Below are 11,003 nucleotides of genomic sequence, written 5' to 3'. Positions count from 1 at the left end.
TTAGGGTTTTGGTCTTGCTGTCTACGGCACGTTTGTTCAAACACACGATGGAATGTGAGCAATTCGTGCAATCAGTTGAAGGAATTCACGAGGTAGTGGGTGGAAAATCGACCAAGTCTCCACACGTTGAGCAACTGGTTTCAAACACGATCTCCACTTCCCCACTCCTTGATTCCATCAACTGTCACACTTCATGGAATCATGGTGTCTACAATTCCAGCAATATAAATAAGTCTCTGAATCATGATTGAATCATCATCAATATCATCAATCTCACGTCTCATCGACAACACGAGATCATCAACTCATCAATTGAGCAACTACTCTCAATTAAGCAATTTCAATCATTCAGAGTTTATCATATTCAGAATTCACACACCCACAATCTTTGATTACCATTGATTCCACACATTTCTCAGCTTCCCTCCTACAGATCAACCCATCCTCTCTTGTGACCGAATTTACTCTGGAACGATCGTTGTCTTGATTTAGGCCGGAGTACTACAGATTGATCTCTCGAATCTAAAGCACCCCCTTTGCAGCGGTGCATCTGTGTGAGGTTTAAAATTTCGCTCGGTTCGAGGAGTCTCCTCCGTACGGTCGTCTCCTTAATTCCTTAAAAACCAGCAAATCGTTTTTCCCCATCTACAGATTGGCGACCACAGTGGGAGACTAATCTCTCGGTTGCAATCTCACAATTTCACAAGATGGTTGATCTCAGTTTAGGTTCAGTTACAAATCCTAATACAAACCATGCTAGCACTAGCAACAACAATAACCAGAATATCCCGGAGACAATTCCGACCTCCAACACTGATGGTGGTGACGTTACTCCTCCTCACGTCGAAGGACATCCACTGTCCGGACGACACCCTGAAGAAACCAGAGGAGATCCACCACCTACCATTGTCGATCTTATCAAAGCGCAGGAGACTCTTGCAAAGAATCAGACTGACATGGCTGCTACACAGAAGGAGTTGTGCAATTATCTCAAAACTCTTACTGACAAGATGTTAGAGAAGACTCAAGAGAATGGAAAGGAGAAGGAGAAATCCTCGGAAGACAGTCCTGAAGTAATTCCAATCCATACATCAGAAGACGACGAAGTCCACAAAATTGTTGCCGACAACTCATCAGCGAAGGGATCACCGAATTTCATCACTGGCGAGGATCTGGAGCACCTCTTAGAGAACCATGGAAAAGGCAGGACATCGCATGACCATCGTCATCAACCTCCTTATCCTTCCGCTACGCAGAGGATTCCACTCCCCAAAGGTTACGTTTATCTAACTTTCACCTTGTATGATGGAACTGACAATGCTCGGGAACATGTCTCTCGTTTTCTCGAAGCCTTGGGAGAACATGAACATAATCATGTCGTCCGTTTCAAGGAATTCTCAAAATCTCTGAAAGGCAGGGCATACACCTGGTATAACAGCATCACACCAGGGACCATCAACAATTTGGGAGAAATGGGTAATGTGTTTTACAGGAAATACTTCTTCGTGTCAGAACAAGTCACCCTCTCCGACCTTGGAAGAATGTTTCAAAGGGTCAGTGAAAATCCCAATGATTATGTGAAAAGGTTCAGAGTCCAAGCCCTGGATTGTCATGACCCAAACGTCACGGAACAACAACTGGTGGACTTGTGCATCAATGGCATGCTCCCGGTCTACAAGGCCTTGCTAGAAAACCTTCGATTCCATACTTTCTCAGAGCTTCACGAAGCTGCGAAGAGGTCGGCAACCACTGCACCCGCTCTTCTGGAAAGAGCAGAGTCTACAAAAACTGAAGATTCAAAAGACACTCGAGGAAGCAGGCGTCTGATCAACAAGCAGTATAACCTGCAACCTTCAATAAATGCTGTCGCAGAATGGATTAAGCGAAAAGCAGAACCACAACACAAGCAGACTTCCTCCACCCCTTCAAAGACACACAAGAAGGAGAATTCGAAAATCCCTCCTCAGCATACGGAAGATCCAGAAGCACCTGATTTTCCCTGTTCAATGGAAGAAGTTAATGAACTACTCGATGCCTGGATTCAAGATGGTGCAATCAAATTACCTTATATCAAGAAGGAACCAACTGAAGAGGCCATGGAAAATCCTCGGTATTGCCGTTTCCATAGATACGTCAGCCATCCCACAAGTGATTGCAAAATTTTGAAGCGCATATTCAAGGAAAAGGTCGAATCAGGAGATCTCAACCTGGGGACTGAGAGAGTGCACAAAAAACCCCTCACAGTCAGAACTTTTACCATCTCTGAACCTCCTGTCAAGGAAGCGGTTCAATCTCTGATCGAACATGTCTGCGAGTTGTTGTATCTTTCGAAATCTCAAAGGAAAGACATGTTTGCTGCACTGAACCACATCATGTCCGGAAAACATCTGCTGATCCAAGAAACCACCACCGAATCTTCAACCACCGACAAAGAAATGTATGACTGGGGACTGCTCACCACAATGCACATTAAAGGAAATGAGTTTAAAAGGGCGTTCGTCGATGTTGGTACCGCTGTCAACATCATCCCTTTGAAAACTCTCAGAGCTACAGGTATTACTCGACAGGAAGACACCCACGCTCCCATACCAATTAGGTACCACGAAGGAATCTCCAGAGACGCATATGGCTTCATCACTCTCAAAGTTACGGAAATATTGATCTGCACTGAGGCCAAGTTTTTCATAATCCGAGAAGACCCTGGGCACGACATGATCCTTGGAAGAACTTGGATTCATGCCGGAAGGATAACGATGCCTTCAACACATCCTGTCATCGACAATGATTCCGAGTCGGAAGACGAAGCAGAGGACACACCACCATTTGAGCATCTGGAAGAAGTAAAAACTCTGATGGGGCTTACGCAGGAACTTGGAGAAAATACGCACACCTTTGTCAGAAGGTTTCGAGCTCAGGAAAGTCTTATTCCTCCTCTTGCTCCAATATTACCAATTTTCAAATACGCTACTATGGTCCAGGGACTTCTCCCCATGAACAATTTAACAGTCATCAAAATCTACGAGTGGGTAACTTCACCTCAGCAATATTACACTCAATGGTTGGGTTCAGAACTCCTTCAAATCGGTCACCCCATCGAGAGGTTTATTGACGAAGACTTGGCTAAGCATGATCAACACTATGCTGGATACTTTCTTCCGCGCGAGTGTCCATATGTGCCACAATCGTGGGATTCCATCAAACAGGGAATTCCGAATCAGCGTAAGATATTCAAGGCACGATCGACCAAGCCTAACAAGTTTCATGAAGGGGACCTGGTTCTCAAAGCAGCTCAACGCGGTCTTCATTCTACAAGGAACTCCAATTGGGAATGACCATTCATGGTCGCTAAGTCCGTGGCCGGAGGATACTACAAATTGATCAACACAAATGGCAGAACCCTACCAGTAATTCACGAAAATTGGCTCAAGGTGTTTATCTGAAATTATTGGACATTTAAGGTATTGGGCGTTCGAAGCATTCATGGCGTTGGGATTTAACATTTAGTATTTTCTTTCATTTGTATTTCAATTCCTCCAAAACATTTGCAATACTTTCAATCAGTATTTGAATTCAGCAATTTATCCAAATTCAGTTCATATTTCGTAAAAGAAAATCTCTATAAAATCTACAAGAAAATCCTTAACCATCAGTCAATCCAAAACCATCTAAATATCAAAACCCAAGTATAAACCTCACATCTCTCAGAAGTTCAGAAGTTCAAGAGATCAGCAAGAAAGGGCTTTCGCTCATCAGCATCCTTCAAGATTTGAAAAGCCGCCCTCTCCTTGTTCAACTCCTCGGTCAGCTTGGAAATCTTGTCCTCCTTCTCCTTCACAGCATCATTGGGAAAGGGTATGTTCTTCTCACATGAATCCTTGATAACGTTTATTTGCTTACGAAGCCATTTCACGTTGAGGCCAAGTCTTTCTGAATTCTCCAAGTTAAACTCCCAATCAAAGAGTATATTTGAAGTCACGGTATTCCTGGGTCTCGTATGTATATCATTCACGACACGCAAGATAACGCCTACTTGCATGGTTAAATCATAAGCACGCCCATGGTTTCTGTCAACGATCATGTGGCCAAACTTCTTCCATATCGTCTCGTACAAGCGTGCATGTCCAATGGGAACGCTGAATCCACCGACCAGTTCATGATACAGGAGTGGAGTGTTAAAGGGAGGATCGAAAGCAACCCCTGCAGTTGGATATTCGTACACTATTATACGGTTCTCAGTCACTGGAGCGGCTCCTACGACCAAAGCAACATTTCCTTCGGTATTCTCCGCTGCTATCTCGGTTTCTTCTATCACTAAGGAAACAACCATCTGGTTTTCCATAACATCAGCAGCAAACTTATCATGGCCTCGAAGTGCAGGGATGGCTGTCTCTTCACCAATAACTTCATAAGGGTTAGATTTATCATCATTAGCTCCAGTATCCTCAACTTCGGTATTTGGCACCTAATACGAAGATTATATGAGGTTAGAGTCACGAAGCCAAAGGATATTATGAAACACAGTATACCCTCAAGTCAATATCATCAAAGTTCATCATACTCCATTCAAGTCACGAGCAAATAACATGAAAGTCATGAAAACACATTTTACGATGAGTCCGTCTGAAGAAACTGAACTCTGCCCTGTACTAAGAGACGAACTGGGAACAATCTACAAGGAATCTGAGAATGGTTCATATGTAATTCTCTTTGTATGGATGTCCTCTATGACATGTCAAAATTTCATGACAATCCGATGAACGAGCGAGTAGATGTGGCCAAAATATCAAGTGATGCGCAATCTGAAAAAGTTCTGGAAGTCTCCTGGAAGTTTACTATTTTGCCTTTTTTAGGCTCTGAACGTGCTCAAAACTTAAAAAGCTTCTTTGCTAAACCTTGGAAAATTTCCGGGCTTAAATTTTCACATGCAGATCATCAAAATCCGACTCTGGACAAAGATTCTACGGCGTTTTTACTAAAAAGATGGATTCTGAATTTTTTGACGATGAAGTTCGACTCAGTGTTCATATATTTACGAGGGTTCTCATTAATTCATTCACAAGTCAGCACTTCTATACTTCTATTAAGAATATACATGATGTATACTTACTTGAGGAGTCTCCAAAGTGTCCAAGGGGTTGGAATTGTCCACATCAATGACAAGAGGAACATCACTTCCATCCGGCTCCGAATCTTGGGAATTACCTCCATTCCCATTCCCAGAGGATGATTGAGTCCCAGAATTCTCCATCTCCATGACGACATCCTCCTGTACACGTCCTGTATAATCAATATTTTCATCTATGAAGCACCACTTTGAACATGTGAAGAAATACTTACAGTTTCTTCGTCACTCAAATCAGCGACTGCTTGTTTAGTAGCAGAAAATTGAAGACCTTCAAGACTTGATGGAGTAAAATTCTGCAACAAAATTAACAACATTGGCTTTATGATTCTAATGTTAATAGCAATGAAAGTCACGGTGAGAAATATTGCGAACTCACCAAAGAACGAACTGGGGACTTCACGGTATTAGGTAACAGCTTATAACTTTTGTTCCTTCCTTCTCCGTCGTGAACAACTTCTCCAATATATGAAAAATCTGCATGGATTCGAGGTCTTATGGTACGACCTTCCTGTAAAGAATTCAATAACATGATCAGAATACAATTACCATGGTTTCATAAAAGATATGTGGAGAATCTTACTTGAGAACATCCTGGAGATAATTTTCGTTTATCACCAGAAAGGTACTTCAGTCTTGGTCGACCAGAGATCATCTCAGCAGATGGAGGAATCTTCACTGGAGGCTGACTAACTGTCACGAATTCATGCAATCTCTCGAATTGTTGATGCCAGAATTATATATAACCTGGGGTTACATATGCAAATCTATCAGAACCAGGAAACCAGTAACTACTCTCTTCCACGTGAGTGTGATCTAAACGAGACGCAAGCTGATCAACTGATGGTTTCCTTCTCCGGATAGTTGGAACACATTGATCCATACCCATTTGTCGAGCCGCCCTATCAATGTTGTATTATTCTACGGACCACTCTCCATGCATAACGGATAACAAGTGACCAGGAGTACAGCTCAACATGAAGGATCTCTCACTATCATTCGGGTTCACACCAGATTTCAGAGTCGTGCTCTCTCCAATATTGAAAGTCGTTGGTTGATAAACATAATCAGGAACCGACACCCACGGACGAAAGTCGAACTCCGATTCTTCATCCAACACATCAATGAGGCGTGCTTTAGACCGAGGCTGCTTTGTAGACCAACGAATGATTCGGGTATTATCTTTCTCGACGAAGATGTGACGGGCATCAGTGTTTGGTCCTTGCAGGATATTATGTGGGATAGGCGCATAATTCTTGAAGTGCTCCCACATCAAAGCTTGAAGAAACATCGTGTTAACATAACACTCGATCTTCATGAAGCCATTCGACACGCTGGAATCTAACACCAAGGAGTCTAAGTTAGAATACAAGGAACCCAGGAATAAGCTACCTATTGGGAGTTGCTCACCTTGAGCCATCTTAATAGCAAAAGGGATTACGAAAGGCTTCAACAAATGTCTACTGTCTTCGAATATGTCTCTGGATAACCATAAGCATAAGAAAGCGGAAATAGGTAACATACCGGTGATGGGACTATCAGAAACTTCATCTCTTGGCCACCAACATGTCAACCAATGGGCATAACAACCTTTACTACCAGACGCCTTGTTCACTTCTTCCATCGCAGCTGTCAGATTGTCAAAAACCACTTTTTCCCCATCCGAAAGACCTCCAGAGAAATTACATGTAATCGGGAGATGCATCAAAGCAGCCACATCTTCTAAGGTAAAAGTAAATTCTCCCCATCTACATATGAAGGTGTGAGTGGGAACACCCCAATGAGCCAGCAAAGCCACGATACTTTTCACATCATGATTAATAGACAAGTCTCCAGAAGCTTGAATAACTCTCGTCACTTGTGCCTGGTTGCGCATAGCCCTGACATGAGGGAAACCCAACATATGCCTCGCCCATCCAGAATTTTTTTCCAAAGGGCGTCGAGAAAGCTTAAACTCTATGGTCGAAAATTCACTTCTTTTATGATAAACCTTGGTACACATGAAAGCTCATACTAAGTTTTATCACTGGACCTAGGTTCATATAAAAAAAAATCTCTCCTAAATCAGGGATTATAGTTAGTTTTCAAAACTAACGATCGAACGAACATACGTTTTCAAAAACGAGGGTTTTTTCATAAAACTCACACTAATATACACACATGTATATAACTTCATCATGATCAAAACATGAACAACTCATGAAGGTCACAACATCAGCAAACACAAAAAAAAAAAAACCACCTGGTCGGTTTGGCCGAAATCGGCGGCGACAACGGCACGGCGGCGGCAGTGGTGGTCCGGCAGCGGCGGAATTTTCTCCTGCTGGCGTGAAGGTGCAGAGATGATGGAGAGCTGGTCGTGGAAAAAAAAGATTAATCCTTTTATATCAATTTTATTTCCAAAACCTAATTTTCTAAGGATTTCCTTATTGGGCCCGACCCGCGAATCCTAACCGACCACGGACTCGTCGTCCAAACCAGCGGTTCAACACCAATTTATGCTCATCAAACGACGCTCCAATCATGACATTGAAGCCTTCATCAAGTCGTGGTTTGCTCATGCTCTCTAAATCCGGTAACGTCTCAACTTACGACTAAGTTCAATTACTGGTATATTATTTATGGCCGGAAAATCACCATTTAATGCTGACTGAGGAACACAGCTTTCCTCAGTAAGCAGGGGACTTAATGTAGATGGTGGATTTTCGACAAAGGCTAAAATCGTAAACTCATAATTATACGAAGCTCTGATTCAGCAATCAGACGTGAGTATCGAGACACGGGTCTCTCATCGAATTCTCAACGGAGAGTACTTTCTCTCAGAGTACATGTAGATATGTAGTCTCACGACTGGACAACGGCATATCTCATGAATACTGAATACTTTCAGTGATTATTTCTATATAGTATCACGAGATGGACGGCTCCTAGACAGCTTGCTCTGCTAGTATAGAGCGATAACGTCTTCAGGAACAAACAACAAGTTTACCCTGACTATATAAAGGATATGACTTACCGACAAGCTCATATCGGGATAATTAATGCTCCTAGACAGCTTGCTCTGCTAGTATAGAGCCACAAAGTTAATTATTCCTAATTAAGATTAATTCTGTCGTGACATTCACTACTGAATTCCCAGAATAATATTATTGCTCCTATTCCATGGTCGAATCCACGACTGGTCCCATGGAATGGCAATAACAATTGCTCCTATTCCATGGTCGAATCCACGACTGGTCCCATGGAATGGCAATAAACAATTGTTCTGATTCTATGATCGAATCCACACTTGATCTCATAGAATAGCAATAACTATATATATTACTCATTACTCCGATTTCATGATCGAATCCACAACTGGTCTCATAAATGGTAATAGATAAATCTTAATTACTCTGATTCTATGGTCGAATCTATATCCCATGGAATGGTAATGCTCACTTTATTATTCTGAATTCGTAGTCGAATCCTCAGCTGATCTTATGAATTAATAATAAACATCTTATTGCTCAGTTTTGTGAATTATTCTCCACCGAATTCCACAATTAGTAATAAATAACAACCGGGCGTCTGAGCTACCTCTAAGTAAGCCCCGATTCAAATGGTGAAGTGTATTCAACGACGATACACTAAAGTCACCGCACGAACGAGTATTTCAAAATATAACGAAACGATGAACCTATGCAAAATAGAGAAAATAATAAATAATTAAAAATATTGACCAAGGGCTGGGAACACGGACACACGACCGACCGACCGTGTCGTGGTCAATCCCACGCCAGTTTTATATTTTTAATGCATTTTTATTATTTTCCATGATTTGATGAAAATTCTCTCATTTTTCAAATCTCCTTCGTCTCGAGGAAACTCCTCGGTTTCATGGTACTTCCATAAATCCTAAAAAATAATATAAAATTAAGGAAAGGAGTGTGGGGCGTGACCATTGGCCAACCGGCCATGCCTTGGTCCCAGCCGGCCCCACACCTCACGGTTCCTTTATTTTATTATTATTATTTTCTCTAATTTCATGAAAAAACTCCTTGATTTCATGGTATTTTTGCACAAATCATCAATATAATAAAATAAAATAAAATTATGAAAACTTGTGGGACCGGGCCACTAGCCGGTCCCACACGCCTTTGCTTTATTATTTTATTATTTATCCTATTTTTCCTTGAATTCATCAAATTCCTTGATTTTATTATTTCTCTCAAATTAGGAAAAATTCCCTCAAATCATCAAAAAACCTAAAAATATTAAAAAATTATGAAAAACTCGTGGGACCGGTCCATAGCCGGTCGGCCATGCCTCCATGGTCCACACGCCCGTGTTTTTATTATTTTAATATTTTGCTTCCATGAACTCATGAAAACTCCTTCAATTCATGGAAACTCCCTAAATTCATCAAATTTCTCAAAATGTTAATTTTTCATAAAATCATCAAAATATTATAAAATTAAGGAAAAGGCACCACGGGACCGTGGTCACGACCGGCCGACCATGCCTTGATCACGGTGGTCCCACGCCTCCTCATTCCTTATTTTATAATTATTTTTCATCATGTCATGGTGTTTTCCTCAGTTTCGTCGAAACCCTAATTTTGGCATATTTTCTTGAACGGATGCTCAGTTGCACGCCAGAAAATATCAAAATTCTCAGGACTGAGACGTGGACGCCTTGGGGACACGAGAAATCTATCTTGACCGACCAAGATTGGCTCTTTGGCTCACGGAAGCCGGTCCCATCAATTTTCACAGTTTTGACCTAATTTGCACAATTTCTCGTATTAGGTCCAAAACTCTTCCAAACACTTTGGATTTTCATGAAGTGATCGTCAGGCGGTCACGTGACAACCCAGGGCCGGTTTCATGACCCCATGGTCGGTCCCTCGCCTCGTCATAATTAATTAGGTTTTCTCACCTAAGGCTCAGACGAGCATTCTCGAATAAATGATTAAACCAGCATTTAATCATTCTTTCACCAACAAATCGTCAACTCTTCAAGAGTTCTTCGTATTTGCTCACGTGAGCATATTGACACTACGTGGTTGATCCACGGTCCCACGTAGTCGCTCCCTCCTTCGTCCCATGGTTAAACTTCTGACGAACCATGAATTGATCATCAATTGATCAAATTAGGGTTTTTGAATCCAAGGATCATCATTCCAGATTCCAACCTTAATAATTTTACGACGGCCTCATGGTCATTAATTTTATTAATTATGCTCGATTCTACACCAGTGTTCTAATTAATATTTTTGGTACGCTACCAATAAGCCAGCAACACATGCTCAGACGATCAAATATTCAAAAATTCATCACATGAGCAACACTTGCTCAGATGATAAATATTTGTTCAAACTAAGGAATATTGGTTCAACAATCAATATTCAACGATCCATAGAATGAGCAATACTTTCTCACTTCATCGTAAGAACTATACCTCTGTCTCAAGAAATGTTCAATTCATGAGTTTCAGAACATCATGTTCAACTCAACAACTACATGGACTCATCGTCCCATCAAACCACGAAGTCATCAATTGACTAACAAACCACGAGACGTCAATCACTTGGGGGGATATCACTTAGGGTTTTGGTCTGGCGGTCTACGACACGTGTGTTCAAACATATGATGGAATGTGATCAAGTCGTGCAAATCGGTTGAAGGAATTCACGAGGTAGTGGGTGGAAAATTGACCAAGTCTCCACACGTTGAGCAACTGGTTTCAAACACGATCTCCACTTCCCCACTCCTTGATTCCATCAACTGTCACACTTCATGGAATCATGGTGTCTACAATTCCAGCAATATAAATAAGTCTCTGAATCATGATTGAATCATCATCAATATCATCAATCTCACATCTCATCGACAACACG

Source organism: Papaver somniferum, chromosome 1 (assembly GCF_003573695.1).
Source record: "Papaver somniferum cultivar HN1 chromosome 1, ASM357369v1, whole genome shotgun sequence".
Classification (NCBI taxonomy): Eukaryota; Viridiplantae; Streptophyta; class Magnoliopsida; order Ranunculales; family Papaveraceae; genus Papaver; species Papaver somniferum.
The sequence above is the reverse complement of the archived record's forward strand: the minus strand, read 5'-3'. Positions refer to the sequence as shown.